We start from the raw sequence: 13,031 nt of genomic DNA on the forward strand, positions 1-13,031 counted from the left end.
AGCAGAACTTGTGGTTGGGAATGAAAAATAGAGAAACCTAGAGTGCAGTGATTTTACAGAATGAGAGAAGTTTACTTAAAAATTTACATTGGGTGGGATTGAGGCCAAAAAAGTTATAATGACAAATTACGAGCATATCTTGTACATCTCTTGTTTTATTGTGCTTTACTTTAGTATGTTTCACAGATTTTGTGTGTGTGTGTTTTGTTTTTTTTGTTTGTTTGTTTTTTAAGTAATTAATTATTTAACAGATAGAGATCACAAGTAGGCAGAGAGGCAGGCAGAGAGAGAGGAGGAAGCAGGCTCCCTGCTGAGTAGAGAGCCCGATGCGGCACTCGATCCCAGGACCCCGGCACCATGACCTGAGCTGAAGGCAGAGGCTTTAATCCACTGAGCCACCCAGGTGCCCCTGTTTGTTTGTTTTTAACAAATTGAAGGTTTGTGGCTTGAGCAAGGCTATAAGCACCATTTTCCCAAAAGCACTTGCTCACTTTGTGTCTCTGTCACATTTTGGTAATCCTCACAATATTTCAGAATTCTTCTTTATTATTTATTCTGATGCTCAGTGATCAGTGATTTTTGTTACTTTGTAATTGTTTTGGGATACCATAAACTGTGCCAATATAAGACTGTGAACTTAATTGACAAGTGTTGTCTGTGTTGTGACTGCTCCACTGACTGGTCATTCCTTTGTCCTTCTCTCTCTCCTTGGGTTCCCCTATTTCCTAATACACAACGATATTGCAGTTAGGCCATTTAATCACCCCGCAGTGGCCTTTAAGTGTTCAAGAGAAGGGAAGAGTTGTGTATTTCACTTTAAATCAAAAGCCGGAAATGATTAAGCCTAGTTAGGAAGGCATGTCCAAAGCCAAGACAGGCTGAAAGCTAGGCCTCTTGTGGCAAATGATTAGACAAGTTGTGAATGAGAAGAAACAGTTCTTACAGGAAGTTATAAGTGCTACTCCAGTGGACACACAAATGATAAGTGAAACTGCCTTATCCCTGCTGGGTGGAGGGTTTTTAGTGGTCTACATGGAAGATGGCATCAGCCACAACATTCCCTTAAACTGATGCCTAATCCCAAGCAAGGCCCTAACTCTCTCTTTGACTCTGTGAAGCCTGGGAGAGGTAAGGAAGCTGTGAAGGAAAGTGTGAAGCTAGCAGAGGTTCATGAGGTTTAAAGAAAGAAGCTGTCTCCATAACATAAAAATGCAAGGTGAATCAGCAAGTGCTAATATAGGAGCAAGTTATGTGAAAGATCTAGCTAAGATAATTAATGAAGGTGACTAGACTAACAACAGTTTTTCAATGTAGATGAAACAGCCTTTTATTGGAAGAAGATGCCATCTAGGAATTTCATAGGTAGAGAGGAGAAGTCAGTACCTGGCTTCAAAGGACAGCTTTACTCTCCTGTTAGGGTCTAATGCGGCTGGTGAATTTAAGTTAAAGCCCATGCTCATTTAACATTCCTAAAATCCTAGGGACCTTAAGAGTATGATGAATCTACTCTGCCTGTGCTCTGTAAATGGAACAGCAGTACCACTAAAAAAACCTCTATTTACAGTATGGTTTACTGAGCATGTCAAAAACACTGTTGAGACCTGCTCAAAAAAGAAGATTCCTTTCAATATATGACTGCTCATTGACAATGCCCCTAGTCACCCAAGAGCGCTGGAGTTGCGCAACAAGATTAATGCTGTTTTCATGTCTGCTATCATAGCATTCATTCAGCAGCCCACTGATCAAGGAATAATTTAGACTTTCAGGTCTTTAAAAATATATTTTGTAGGGCTGTCGCTGCCATAGGTAATGATTCCTCTGATGGATCTAGGCAAAGTCAATTGAAAATCTTCAGGAAAGCATTTATCATTCTAGATGCCACTGAGAACATTCATGATTCATGGGAAGAATCAAAATATCAACATTAACAGGAGTTTGGAAATGGTTGATTCCCATCCTCTTGGATGACTTGGATTCAAAGAAGTAACTGCAGATGTGGTAGAAATAGCAAGAAAACTAGAATTAGAAGTAGAGCCTGCTGATGTGACTGAATTGCTTTAATCTCATGACGAAACTTGAATGGTTAAGGAAATGCTTCTTACGGATGAGCAAAGAGATTTCTTGAAATGAACTCTGCTCCTCGGGAAGAAGCTATGAAGATTGTCGAAAGGACAACAAGGGATTTAGAATATCGCATAAACTTAGTTGGTAAAGGAGTAGCAGGGTTTGAGAGGATCGACTCCACAATTTTGAAAGAAGTTCTGCTGTGGGTAGAATGCTCTCAAGCAGCATCACATGCTACAGAGAAGTCATTTGTGAAAGGACGAGTCGATCAATGCAGCAGGCTTCCTTGTCTTATTTTGAGAAATCGCCACAACCACCCCAGCCTTCAGTCAGCAGCTCTCAACACCGAGGCAAGTCGTTTTACCAGAAGAAAGATCGACTCCCGGGAAGCTCAGATGATGGTGAGCTTTTTTTTTTTGTGACAAAGTATTATAAAATCAGGGCATGCACATTATTTTTGTAGACATGTTATTGCACACTTAAAAGACTGCAACAGAGTGTTAACCTAATGTTCATGTGTACTGGGAAACCAAAGAATTCATTTGACTTTATTGCAATATTTGCTGTATTGCAGTTGTCTGGAACTGAACCCATGATGTCTCTGAGGGATGCTTCTAAACTCCTTTTTATATGCCAGCAGAAATATCTTCACAAGGAGTCCTCTCTGACTTAGGTCTTGTGACCTTTCTTGCCTCTGAATTCCCATAGTCCTATGACCTTGGTTACTCAGTTAGCTCTTAAATTTGTGTTCCTTTAATATTTAATAATAAAAGTGCTAATATTAGTATTACAGGACTGTATTTTGTCTCTAGTAGACAAAGTTTTTATTTGTGTGGCCTGCTTCTCTAGCTACTTATCACATGGTAATTTATCAAAATATTTAAAAATGAATTTATGGAATGGATGAATAAATTGCTATTATCCTCCCTGAGGATAGACAAAATTAATTTGGATTTCTGTGTTCCTCTTAAGGCCTAGCAGAGGATTATGTGTATTCCACTGGTATATTGGTTATGAAATGATTCAGTATTTGTTGTCTTAGACTGTTACTTGGGGAGGTTTTATGGAGCTTGGAGGAAGATGTCATCAATGGAATGTCCTATCTGTGCTCCAGGAAAAAGTTGAATGCAGTTAAGATGTTGCTTACAAAGATTGTGTGATGGGAAGCTGTTGAGGTACTCCACAGGTAGCCACATGTAGGGATTTCATGTCCTTTTGGAAGTCATAGCAAAGTACAGTTGACAGACTATTGAAAAAAGGCACTGAACAGAATATAGTCAAATCTATAATGGTGAGTATTTACCAGTTCCTGGTTAGACAGAGTCAGTAAATTCAATCATATGCCTTAATGGTGGAGACATGGCATTAAATTTGAGGTAATCTTCCATGAGATACCACTCATTCCTACCAACTTTAAAAATAGGCCAAACTGGGGGCACCTGCCTGGCTCAGTCAATAGAGCACACAACTCTTGATCTCTGGTCTGTGAGAGCTAGAGTGCCATGGGGGGGTGGGGTAGAGATTACTTAAAAAAAAAAAAAATAGGTCAGATTGAGCTGATCAGTGGAGAAGCACTGGGAGGTAATCATCCCTTAATTAAAAAGATATTTTATAATGGTGTCAATTTCAAAAACACTTTTAATTTACCCTGGGCCATATTAATTACACAGTCCCTACTGGGCTCACTTGTTTTCATTTAAATTAGCTATCTGGATTCTGTAGGCATTTGTATGCTATGCTGCTGGAAGCCAGTTACCTATATGAGTTTAAAACCCCAAAACATAATAAATTTTCTGAAGGCAACCTCCATGTCACGTATATTTCTCAGATTCTCCGTAGCAAAAGGGATTCTGCTGGATGCATAGCTGGCATGCAATCAGTATGTTGAATTTGAAACCTACAGTTCACTGATGTCTTCTTTGACAGTCAGCCAGTTCTGGAGCCACTGTGATATAAGGATCCCAGAGGTTGGTATCTGAAGTGGGTTTGGGTTTTGGCCTTGTTACTTATTAGCAACAAAGGATAAGTCGGTCTTCTTCCTAAGCATCTCGTCTATAACATAGAGGTATAATAATACTTTAAAATTGTCATGTGTATTCAGTGAGATCTGGTTTGTTGAGTGTCTGGTCCTTAATCAATGCTTAATCAATGTGCGCCCTTGCATGCATTCCCCTTTCCACTTTGCTGTTTCCAAAGGAATGCTCCCATCTTAGACTTTGCTAGAACCAGTCCACCGTGTTTTGATTGCCAGTGTCCAGAAGCACCCTCTCTTCTTTAGGCTGACTCTGCCACTGCTTTTATAACTTCGATTTCACTCAAACTGTAGTTACCTTGATCGATGATTTCTAGAATTTCCTCTGCTTTTCAAGTGGATAGTTTGAAGTTGAAATCTGGATTTGCTAACACCTTAGGAAATGAATTTCCTGTGACAGTGCATGAGGCAGATGGCATCCTCTGATTCTTCTGCTGTACTCTGAAGGGTGAAGGTTGTTTGCATATTTTTCTTTTTTGAGGATACCATTTCTTGTGAATGAGGAACATGAAAATAGAACTCACTGCCTACTCCGCTTCTGCTTGGAAAATTGCCCTTCAGCTCTGCTCATCTGTATCCATCCTTGAAACCTTTGCACAGCCCACTTCTCTTCCTAAGGCAGCCATACTCCCTCCTTCCATCTGACAGCACATCTCCCACACACCTTCCATAAAATTGGGAAAGAAGGGTCCTTACACTTCACCATGTCTAATTTTTTAAATCACTATTTTTCCGATGAAATTGGCTCAGTTTTCCTCAGCTACAAGGAAAAAGGGATTAGGGGTTCATAGGCCAGCATTAGAACAAACATTGTATCTAAATATAACAGTCATTAGTACATGCCTGATGTAATAATTTAAACATTATGGAAATACTTAGATTAAAATTAATAGTGTTTTCTCTCAAGCTCCAATTCTGTCCTCTTTAGTGTATTCACTGTTTAAAAAAATGTAGTGCTTATCGTTCACTTTATTTATATGTAAGATTATACCAGTTTTATACATACAGAATTTTATTGTGAAGACAAGATACAATGTGAGTTTTTTCACATTGTTCTATTTCATGAATAGACTTTTATTTTTTTATTTAGGGGGAGAGAGACCATGAGGGGCAGAGGGAGAGGGAGAGAGAGAATCCCAAGCAGGCTCTATACACAACACAGAGCCTGACACAGGGGCTCCATCTCAGCCCTGAGATCATGACCTGAGCCAAAATTAAGAGTCTGATGCTTAATCAACTGAACCACCCAGGCGGCCCTATTTCATGAATACACTTTGAAGTGAGCATTCAAAAATTGCTCAGTTTCAAAAATGAATGTATTATATTTCATATTATGAATGTACCATAATTTAGTCAACCGTTTCCATATTGAGAGCTGTTCTGATTATTCCATTTTTTTTTGCTAACAGAATAATGCTTTCATAAAAATTCATATATCTATATAACTACATTTTATTTTTGTTTTTAAAATGAATTGCCAAGGTTGGATTGCTTGGTCAAGGATATCTGCATTAAACATTTTAATCCATACTGCCAGAGGGCTATTCAAAAACCTTTGACAGTTATACCTTTCAACAGTATGTGGGTCGATTTATTTTTACTTAATTGCTTCTTGAGATGTTAAAAATTTTCAGTTGGGAGGAAATATTTCACCTTGTAAACATTTTGTATTTTATGAATTCTTCTGTTTGAGCATATTTTCCTATATTTATTGGGCTTTTGCATTTTATTTACTGTGATTGCCTCTTCAAATACTTTGCCCATTTTAGCGGTTTGTCTTTTCTAATCAGTTTGAAAGAGCTCTTTGTAAATTAATGGTAACTATTCTTTGTCTTTCATATATATTGCAGATAGTTTGTATGTTCCGAAGTCTGTCTTTTTATCTTTTGATTTTGTATTAGTATCTTTTGCCCTAAAAGGTTTATGGAATTGAATAATTTTTAAAATGGCTTCTATGTTTCCTGCTTTAAAGAAATCTTTGACAAGGTGGATATTTTATTTTATTTTAAAGATTTTATTTATTTATTTGACAGAGATCACAAGTAGGCAGAGAGGCAGGCAGAGAGAGAGGGGGAAGCAGGCTCCCTGCTGAGCAGAGAGCCTGATGCAGGGCTCGATCCCAGGACCCTGAGATCATGACCTGAGCCGAAGGCTTCGGTAAAGCCAAAGGCAGAGGCTTTACCCACTGAGCCACTCAGGTACCCCAAGAGTGGATATTTTAAATAGAGGGTTTTACATACACATTTTTTACTTTTTCTCATCATGGAGAACTCATTCAGATTTAAAAGCCTTAGACTGGTGTAAGGGGGTATCTCAATGTGGTTTTAATTTGAATCTCCCTGATGGCTAGTGATGATGAACATTTTTTCATGTGTCTGATAGCCATTTGTATGTCTTCATTGGAGAAGTGTCTGTTCATATCTTCTGCCCATTTTTTAATATGATTGTCTGTTTTGTGTGTGTTGAGTTTGAGGAGTTCTTTATAGATCCTGGATATCAACCTTTTGTCTGTACTGTCATTTGCAAATATCTTCTCCCATTCCGTGGGTTGCCTCTTTGTTTTGTTGACTGTTTCCTTCGCTGTGCAGAAGCTTTTGATCTTGATGAAGTCCCAAAAGTTCATTTTCGCTTTTGTTTCCATCGCCTTTGGAGACATATCTTGAAAGAAGTTGCTGTGGCTGATATCAAAGAGGTTACTGCCTATGTTCTCCTCTAGGATTCTGATGGATTCCTGTCTCACGTTGAGGTCTTTTATCCATTTCGAGTTTATCTTTGTGTACGGTGTAAGAGAATGGTCGAGCTTCATTCTTCTACATATAGCTGTCCAGTTTTCCAAGCACCATTTATTGAAGAGACTGTCTTTTTTCCACTGGATATTTTTTCCTGTTTTGTCGAAGATTATTTGACCATAGAGTTGAGGGTCCATATCTGGGCTCTCTATTCAACTTTTGTAGCAATATGGACGGGACTGGAAGAGATTGTGCTGAGTGAAATAAGTCAAGCAGAGAGAGTCAAGTATCATATGGTTTCGCTTATTTGTGGAGCATAACAAATAATATGGAGGACAAGGGTAGATGGAGAGGAGAAGGGAGTTGAGGGAAATTGGAAGGGGAGGTGAACCATGAGAGACTATGGACTCTGAAAAACAACCTGAGGGTTTTGAAGGGGTGGGGGGTGGGAGGTCGGAGGAACCAGGTGGTGGGTCTTAGGGAGGGCACAGATTGCATGGAGCATTGGGTGTGGTGAAAAAACAATGAATACTGTTACGCTGAAAAGAAATAAAAAATTTAAAAAAAAAAAACAATTGCAACGAAGAAAAAAAAAAAGCCTTCGACTACATCTTCATTGCACAAGAAGAATTTTCTCACTGTGTATTCTAATGTTTCTTTTTTGTTTGGTTTGGTTTTTTTGGAAGTATGTCCTCATCAATTACATCTTTAAATTGGCTATACCAATTATTAATTTATTGCCCGTTAGTCCAAAATTTACCCTTCTTTGCTATGCTTTGTGATACTGGAGCTGGACCCTAATGACCTTTTTCTTTTGCTGGAGTGATTTTTGTAATGTGAGAACAAGAGGAAGGGATTTTTTTTTTTTCCTTCTTCCAGTGTGCTATGGCAGCCAGCATATTGGTCTGGGGTGTGTGTGTGTGTGTGTGTGTGTGTGTGTGTTTATGTATATGTATGTGCAGGTAGAAGTAGGAGGTGTGCTCACCTCTGCAGTTTTCATGGTTCAACAGAAGCTTTAACCCTCCAGCAGATTTTTCCTCTGTTCAGCAGCACGCTACCCCTGTGGTCCAGCCATGGTGGTTGACCTTTGGTCAGCTAAGTTTTCATGGATGATCTGTGTGTTCATGTAGCAGCCATATCTTTCCTCAGAAGTGTGAATCTCCAGCCTGTGGAAAGGGCTCCTACAAGTTTCTAAATTTCTTCCATGTTTGTTCATTCTCAGTCCTACGAATAGCAGTTTCATCCTGCAATTGTCTCTTCAATCGTGGCTATTGTAGTACTGTCACTACAATTGCTGTAGAATCTTCTTTTACTCCATTTGGTAATATTAAATCATTAAATTTTCCCTGTTTAATTACTGGTATGTTTTCTGTCTCCTGACTTGACTCTCTCTGATATACAAACATAGTTGTGAGATTTCTGGGAGAAATACAGGATAATCCTGTCTCCTGTGCAGCGGTAAGGAAAGGTATAGTTTAGATTTACCTGAAAAGGTGAAGTTACAAATATTAACCACAGAAGCAAGTGAAGGCATATGATAAAGCTCCCAAATACAGAACCCATAGTAATTTCCCAACCTGTAGTACTTTGTGTTTTGCCTGAAGATGTTCATCATAACTTTGGATCACCTCTACTTTTACTTAATTAATATCTTCCTTTCAACCGAACCATTTTTAATAAATGTTTTGTATAGTTTTAGATTTACAGAAAAATTGAGCAGGGAGTACAGATCAATCCGTTTTTATACTTGTTTAAAAATTAACTTTATAAAATGGTAGGTAATAATATAAATTTGCCATAAATAGAATTTATTAAAAAAGTTTTAAAGTGTTCATGTAGCAACTAAAATTATATCTTGTAACATTATATGTATTATACTTTGAGAAAGGCTAGACCAGAATATCTCTCTTTTTTTTTTTTAAGATTTTATTTATTTATTTGACAGAGAGAGAGACAGCAAGAGAGGGAACAGAAGCAGAGGGAGTTGGAGAGGGAGAAGCAGGCTTCCCACTGAGCAGAGAGCCCAATGTGGGGATCGATCCCAAGACCCTGGGATCATAATCTGAGCTGAAGGCAGGCTCTTTAACGCCTGAGCCACCCAGGCACCCCTGGACCAGAATCTCTCTTGAGGCATGTCTTTTCTATCTCTAAGATTCTGGAGTATAAGCATGCTATGTTTGTACACTTCTTTGTTTGAGGAAAGTGTGACGATTGTTTCAATAAGTATCTTCTATAAACAACAGAAATACTCCTATATACATCTATATTTGCATTTGTGTACATATCTATAAATCTCTCTATGGCTAATATCTGTGTCTCTAATGTCTTAATCTATATACCATCATTTCCTTAGGAATTTGCTCACTTAATCAATATATTGGCATAAGTCAGCCCTATTATTATCCCTTATCTGGTCTTGACTTTCCTACTTTCCTATTTAAATCATAACCTGAAAGGACAAAACCAAATTGCTCTCTCCATCCTCTCTTACTCTATAGCCGTCAACAGTCCTATTCATGATTCATCAGAGCTCAAGAAATGCTTTCAGTGAAGATGATGAGGAGGAAATTTAAAGGATTTTCTATTTTTGAGTTCGAACAAAGCATGTGAGGTTGCTGTTGCCACAGTAACAGATTGGTCTGCATTAGTCCATAGCTTTGTTTTTAATAATAGGTACCTGGGTTCTGTGTGTCTGTGTGTGTATGTGTATTTGTGTACATTTCTTCCACTCAGTGTTAGATTTGTGAATTTTTTTTGTAATGGTATATGTGTATATAGATTCATTGAAGAAATAAACCACATATTTTTGTACTTCTAGGGAATAGATTGTTCTCCTTTTTCACTAATACCAACAGTATTGCAATGAACATATATGTATATTCTTCCTTGAACATGTAAAAAATCTCTAGAGATCTGAAGATAGAATAGCTGGGTTGAGGTTATTATTAATTTTCAACTTTATGGGATGTATCAAAATTGATGGTATGAATGTATAAGCAATGTTTCTATTTCCCCATATCATCTCTAAAACTTAATTTCATGAATCTTGTTAATTTTGTCCAGTTAAATGAATGTGCGAAATAGTATCACATTTTAACTACATTTTCTCAGTTGGTAGTGAAATACAGTGTTTCTACATTTGTTGGCCATTTATTATTATTTTTTTCTTTGTAAAGCCCTGTTGTTATATCCTTTGCTCATTTTTATGATCTTGTGTCTGCCTGTGGTATGTCTTTTTTTGTTTTTTTTGTATGTCTTTTTTATTTCTTTACAGAAGTTCTGTTTTTCCTATACAGAATTCCATCAGTTAGAATAGTTCAGGTTATGCTGTATTAACATCTTCCAAATCTTAAGGACTTAATGCAACAAATAATTTTTTTTTTTTTTTTCATGGAGTGTCTGTTGTGGTTTCCCAGATGGTTCTTGGAAAGCTGTCCTCCATACAATCACCCAGCAATCTATGTTCCTCTGATATTTCAGCACAAATCCTCCTCCATAATTCCTGTGGTAGGAAGGAGAGAGCTGGGAAGTGTTCCTTTGGCAGTTAAATTCTTAAATAAATAAAATCTTTTTTTTTTTTTTTTTTTTTTTTATTTGACAGACAGAGATCACAAGTAGGCAGAGAGGGAGGCAGGAGGAGAGAGGGGAAAGCAGGCTCCCCACTGAGCAGAGAGCCTGATGCGGGGCATCCATCTCAGGACCCTGGGATCATGACCTGAGCCAGAGGCAGAGGCTTTAAGCCACTGAGCCACCCAGGTGCCCCAGGCAGTTAAATTCTTATGTTCAGAAGTGACACAAATTATCTTCTCTCATAATCCATTGGCTGGAACTGGTCACATGACATCAGCTTAACTACAAGGGATGGGGGAGTGTAATCTCACGTACCTGGAAGGAGAGAAGAGCCACATGTGGATGACCATTAGACATTGTTATCATAGGAAGATTTAAAACTTAATAGGTACATTTATTCTTCCTGATGAATTTTAACATTATTTTAATTTCTCTCTCCAAATATCATTGAAAATTTAATTAATATTGCCATACAGTTCAGAGTTATTGGTATTAAAGAGGGAGAGGAGAACTAACATTTTCCAATACTAAGCCTTCCTATTCATGAGCATCACTTGTCTCCAAATACTCAAAATTTCACTTAAATCTCTTAGGATGGTCTCTAACTTTAGCCATATTTGATCTACATGTCTCTGATCTTTAGTTAATACCTAACCGTTTTATATTTTTGTTTCTGTTGTAAAAAAGACTTTTTCCTAATTGGTTATTTCTCATTTATGAAAAGACTATTTGGGTATATTTATTTTGTGCCTGATAACTTTAGGAATGGTCTTTAGTTTGAATAGGTTTTAGTGGATTCTTAGATTTTTCCAGGAAGATAATATTACTTTCATGCAGTTATGTCTGATATATATATATATATATATATATATATATATATAAAATATAAATACGGTTTTCTTGTTTAAATGACAATAGTTTTAAATAGTAGTAATATTTACATGTTACATTACCTTGCCACTATAAAGAAAATGACTTTAGAATTTTACAATTAAGAATGGTATTACTAATTTGAGCAGGGCTCACTCTTCACATGATTTAGCTATTGAGTATCAATATAGTCACATGACTTACCTATTTGACCCACTGATAATGATAAATTATATTAACAAATTTTCCTATTAAGGTGTTTTTGCATTGTATAATAAAACCTACTTGGTCTTATTATATTACACTTGTAATAATGTTTATGGATTCAGTTTACTAAGACTTTTCCTGTGTTTTTAGGTGATAATTGGTCTAAATTTTTGTTCTCTTTGTGTCATCTTACGTTTTGCGTTCAGGATTATGCTGGCTTTGTACAATGAGTTGCAAAGTTACAAGTTTTTTATTTGTATTATAATAGTTTAAGTGGCATTTGGCTTTTCTCATAATTAAAAATTTGCAAGGAATCAGAACAATTTTTGGAACTGGGATTGATTTTGAATATACTTCTCAATTCTTTCCACATTCATTATTCTATTAAGTTTTCTTACCTTTTAGGGACAATTTTGGTGATTCTTATTTTCTTAGAAAATTACCCATCTTGCTGTAATTTTCAAATATATAAGCATGGAATTATATTTTTTTATTCAACCATTTAAAATATACCTTGGCATGATGCTTGTATTCTTTCCTGTATTCCTATCTTTGGGGTTTATATTTTTTTTGTTATATTTTTATTAGCTCTTCCTGCAATTCTAATTTGATGTTAGTTTTTATAAATTACTAAATACTTATTTTATTTTTGTTGCTCATTTAATGATAATGTCAATTATAGTATAAAATTCCACAACAAATTAGTCCATATCTCATAAGTCTTGACATAAACTATTCCCTTTGTTGTTGTAACAACTTGTAAAATCTGTTTTAATTTCTTCTTGTGCCCAAAAATTATTTTAAAAAGTCTTTTCCATTTTTAAAATAGTTCATTTTTTTCCCATTGGCAGTTTTGTTTTTATTTCATGTTTATTGTATTATTAAGATCATTGATTTTTTTTTTGTTTTTGCTTTGAAATGTTTTGAAATTTATCTTGACCTAGTATGTGTTTATTTTCTAAAAAAATTCGAAAGAATATGTTGTCTGTATTTGTAGGAGACAGAGATTGCTATACATTATTCTGGCTTGTTGTCCCCTGTTGTCCCAGTGTTGATCCCTTGCAATTCATGGTCTACATTGTAGCCAAGGAGCATTAAGGAGAAGGTTCACGAAATAAACTGGGTTGGGCTATTTAGACACAGGGTTAAGGATCAAAATGTCTATAGTTCCCTAAGACATCAGAATTGCCTACTGATCTTTTTTTTGTTTCCTTGTACATGCCTTAGCATTCTGCATTTTTCATTATATCCTGATTTCTCTTGATCTTAGAATGTTTTGTATATAGTAAACAGTGGGTTCTAGTTAGAGTTGGAGGCATATTCCTTATTCTTTTCATATTTACTAGGTTTGTCTTACTTATTGAAAAGTGCATTGGGACACTGGGTCGAGCTTTTGTATTTTTGAACATTTTCTCTGATGCTAATGAGGTCAGTGCGCTTTATTCAAAATAGGGCTATTCTTAGTTCTTATTGGCTAAGGATATTAGAGTTTTCTGAAGACAGACACTTGAGAATTGGGAGGTTGGTACATAATTAACTATCACAAATATTTTTCGGTT

The sequence above is a fragment of the Martes martes genome (assembly GCF_963455335.1).
Source record: "Martes martes genome assembly, chromosome: 16".
Lineage (NCBI taxonomy): Eukaryota > Metazoa > Chordata > Mammalia > Carnivora > Mustelidae > Martes > Martes martes.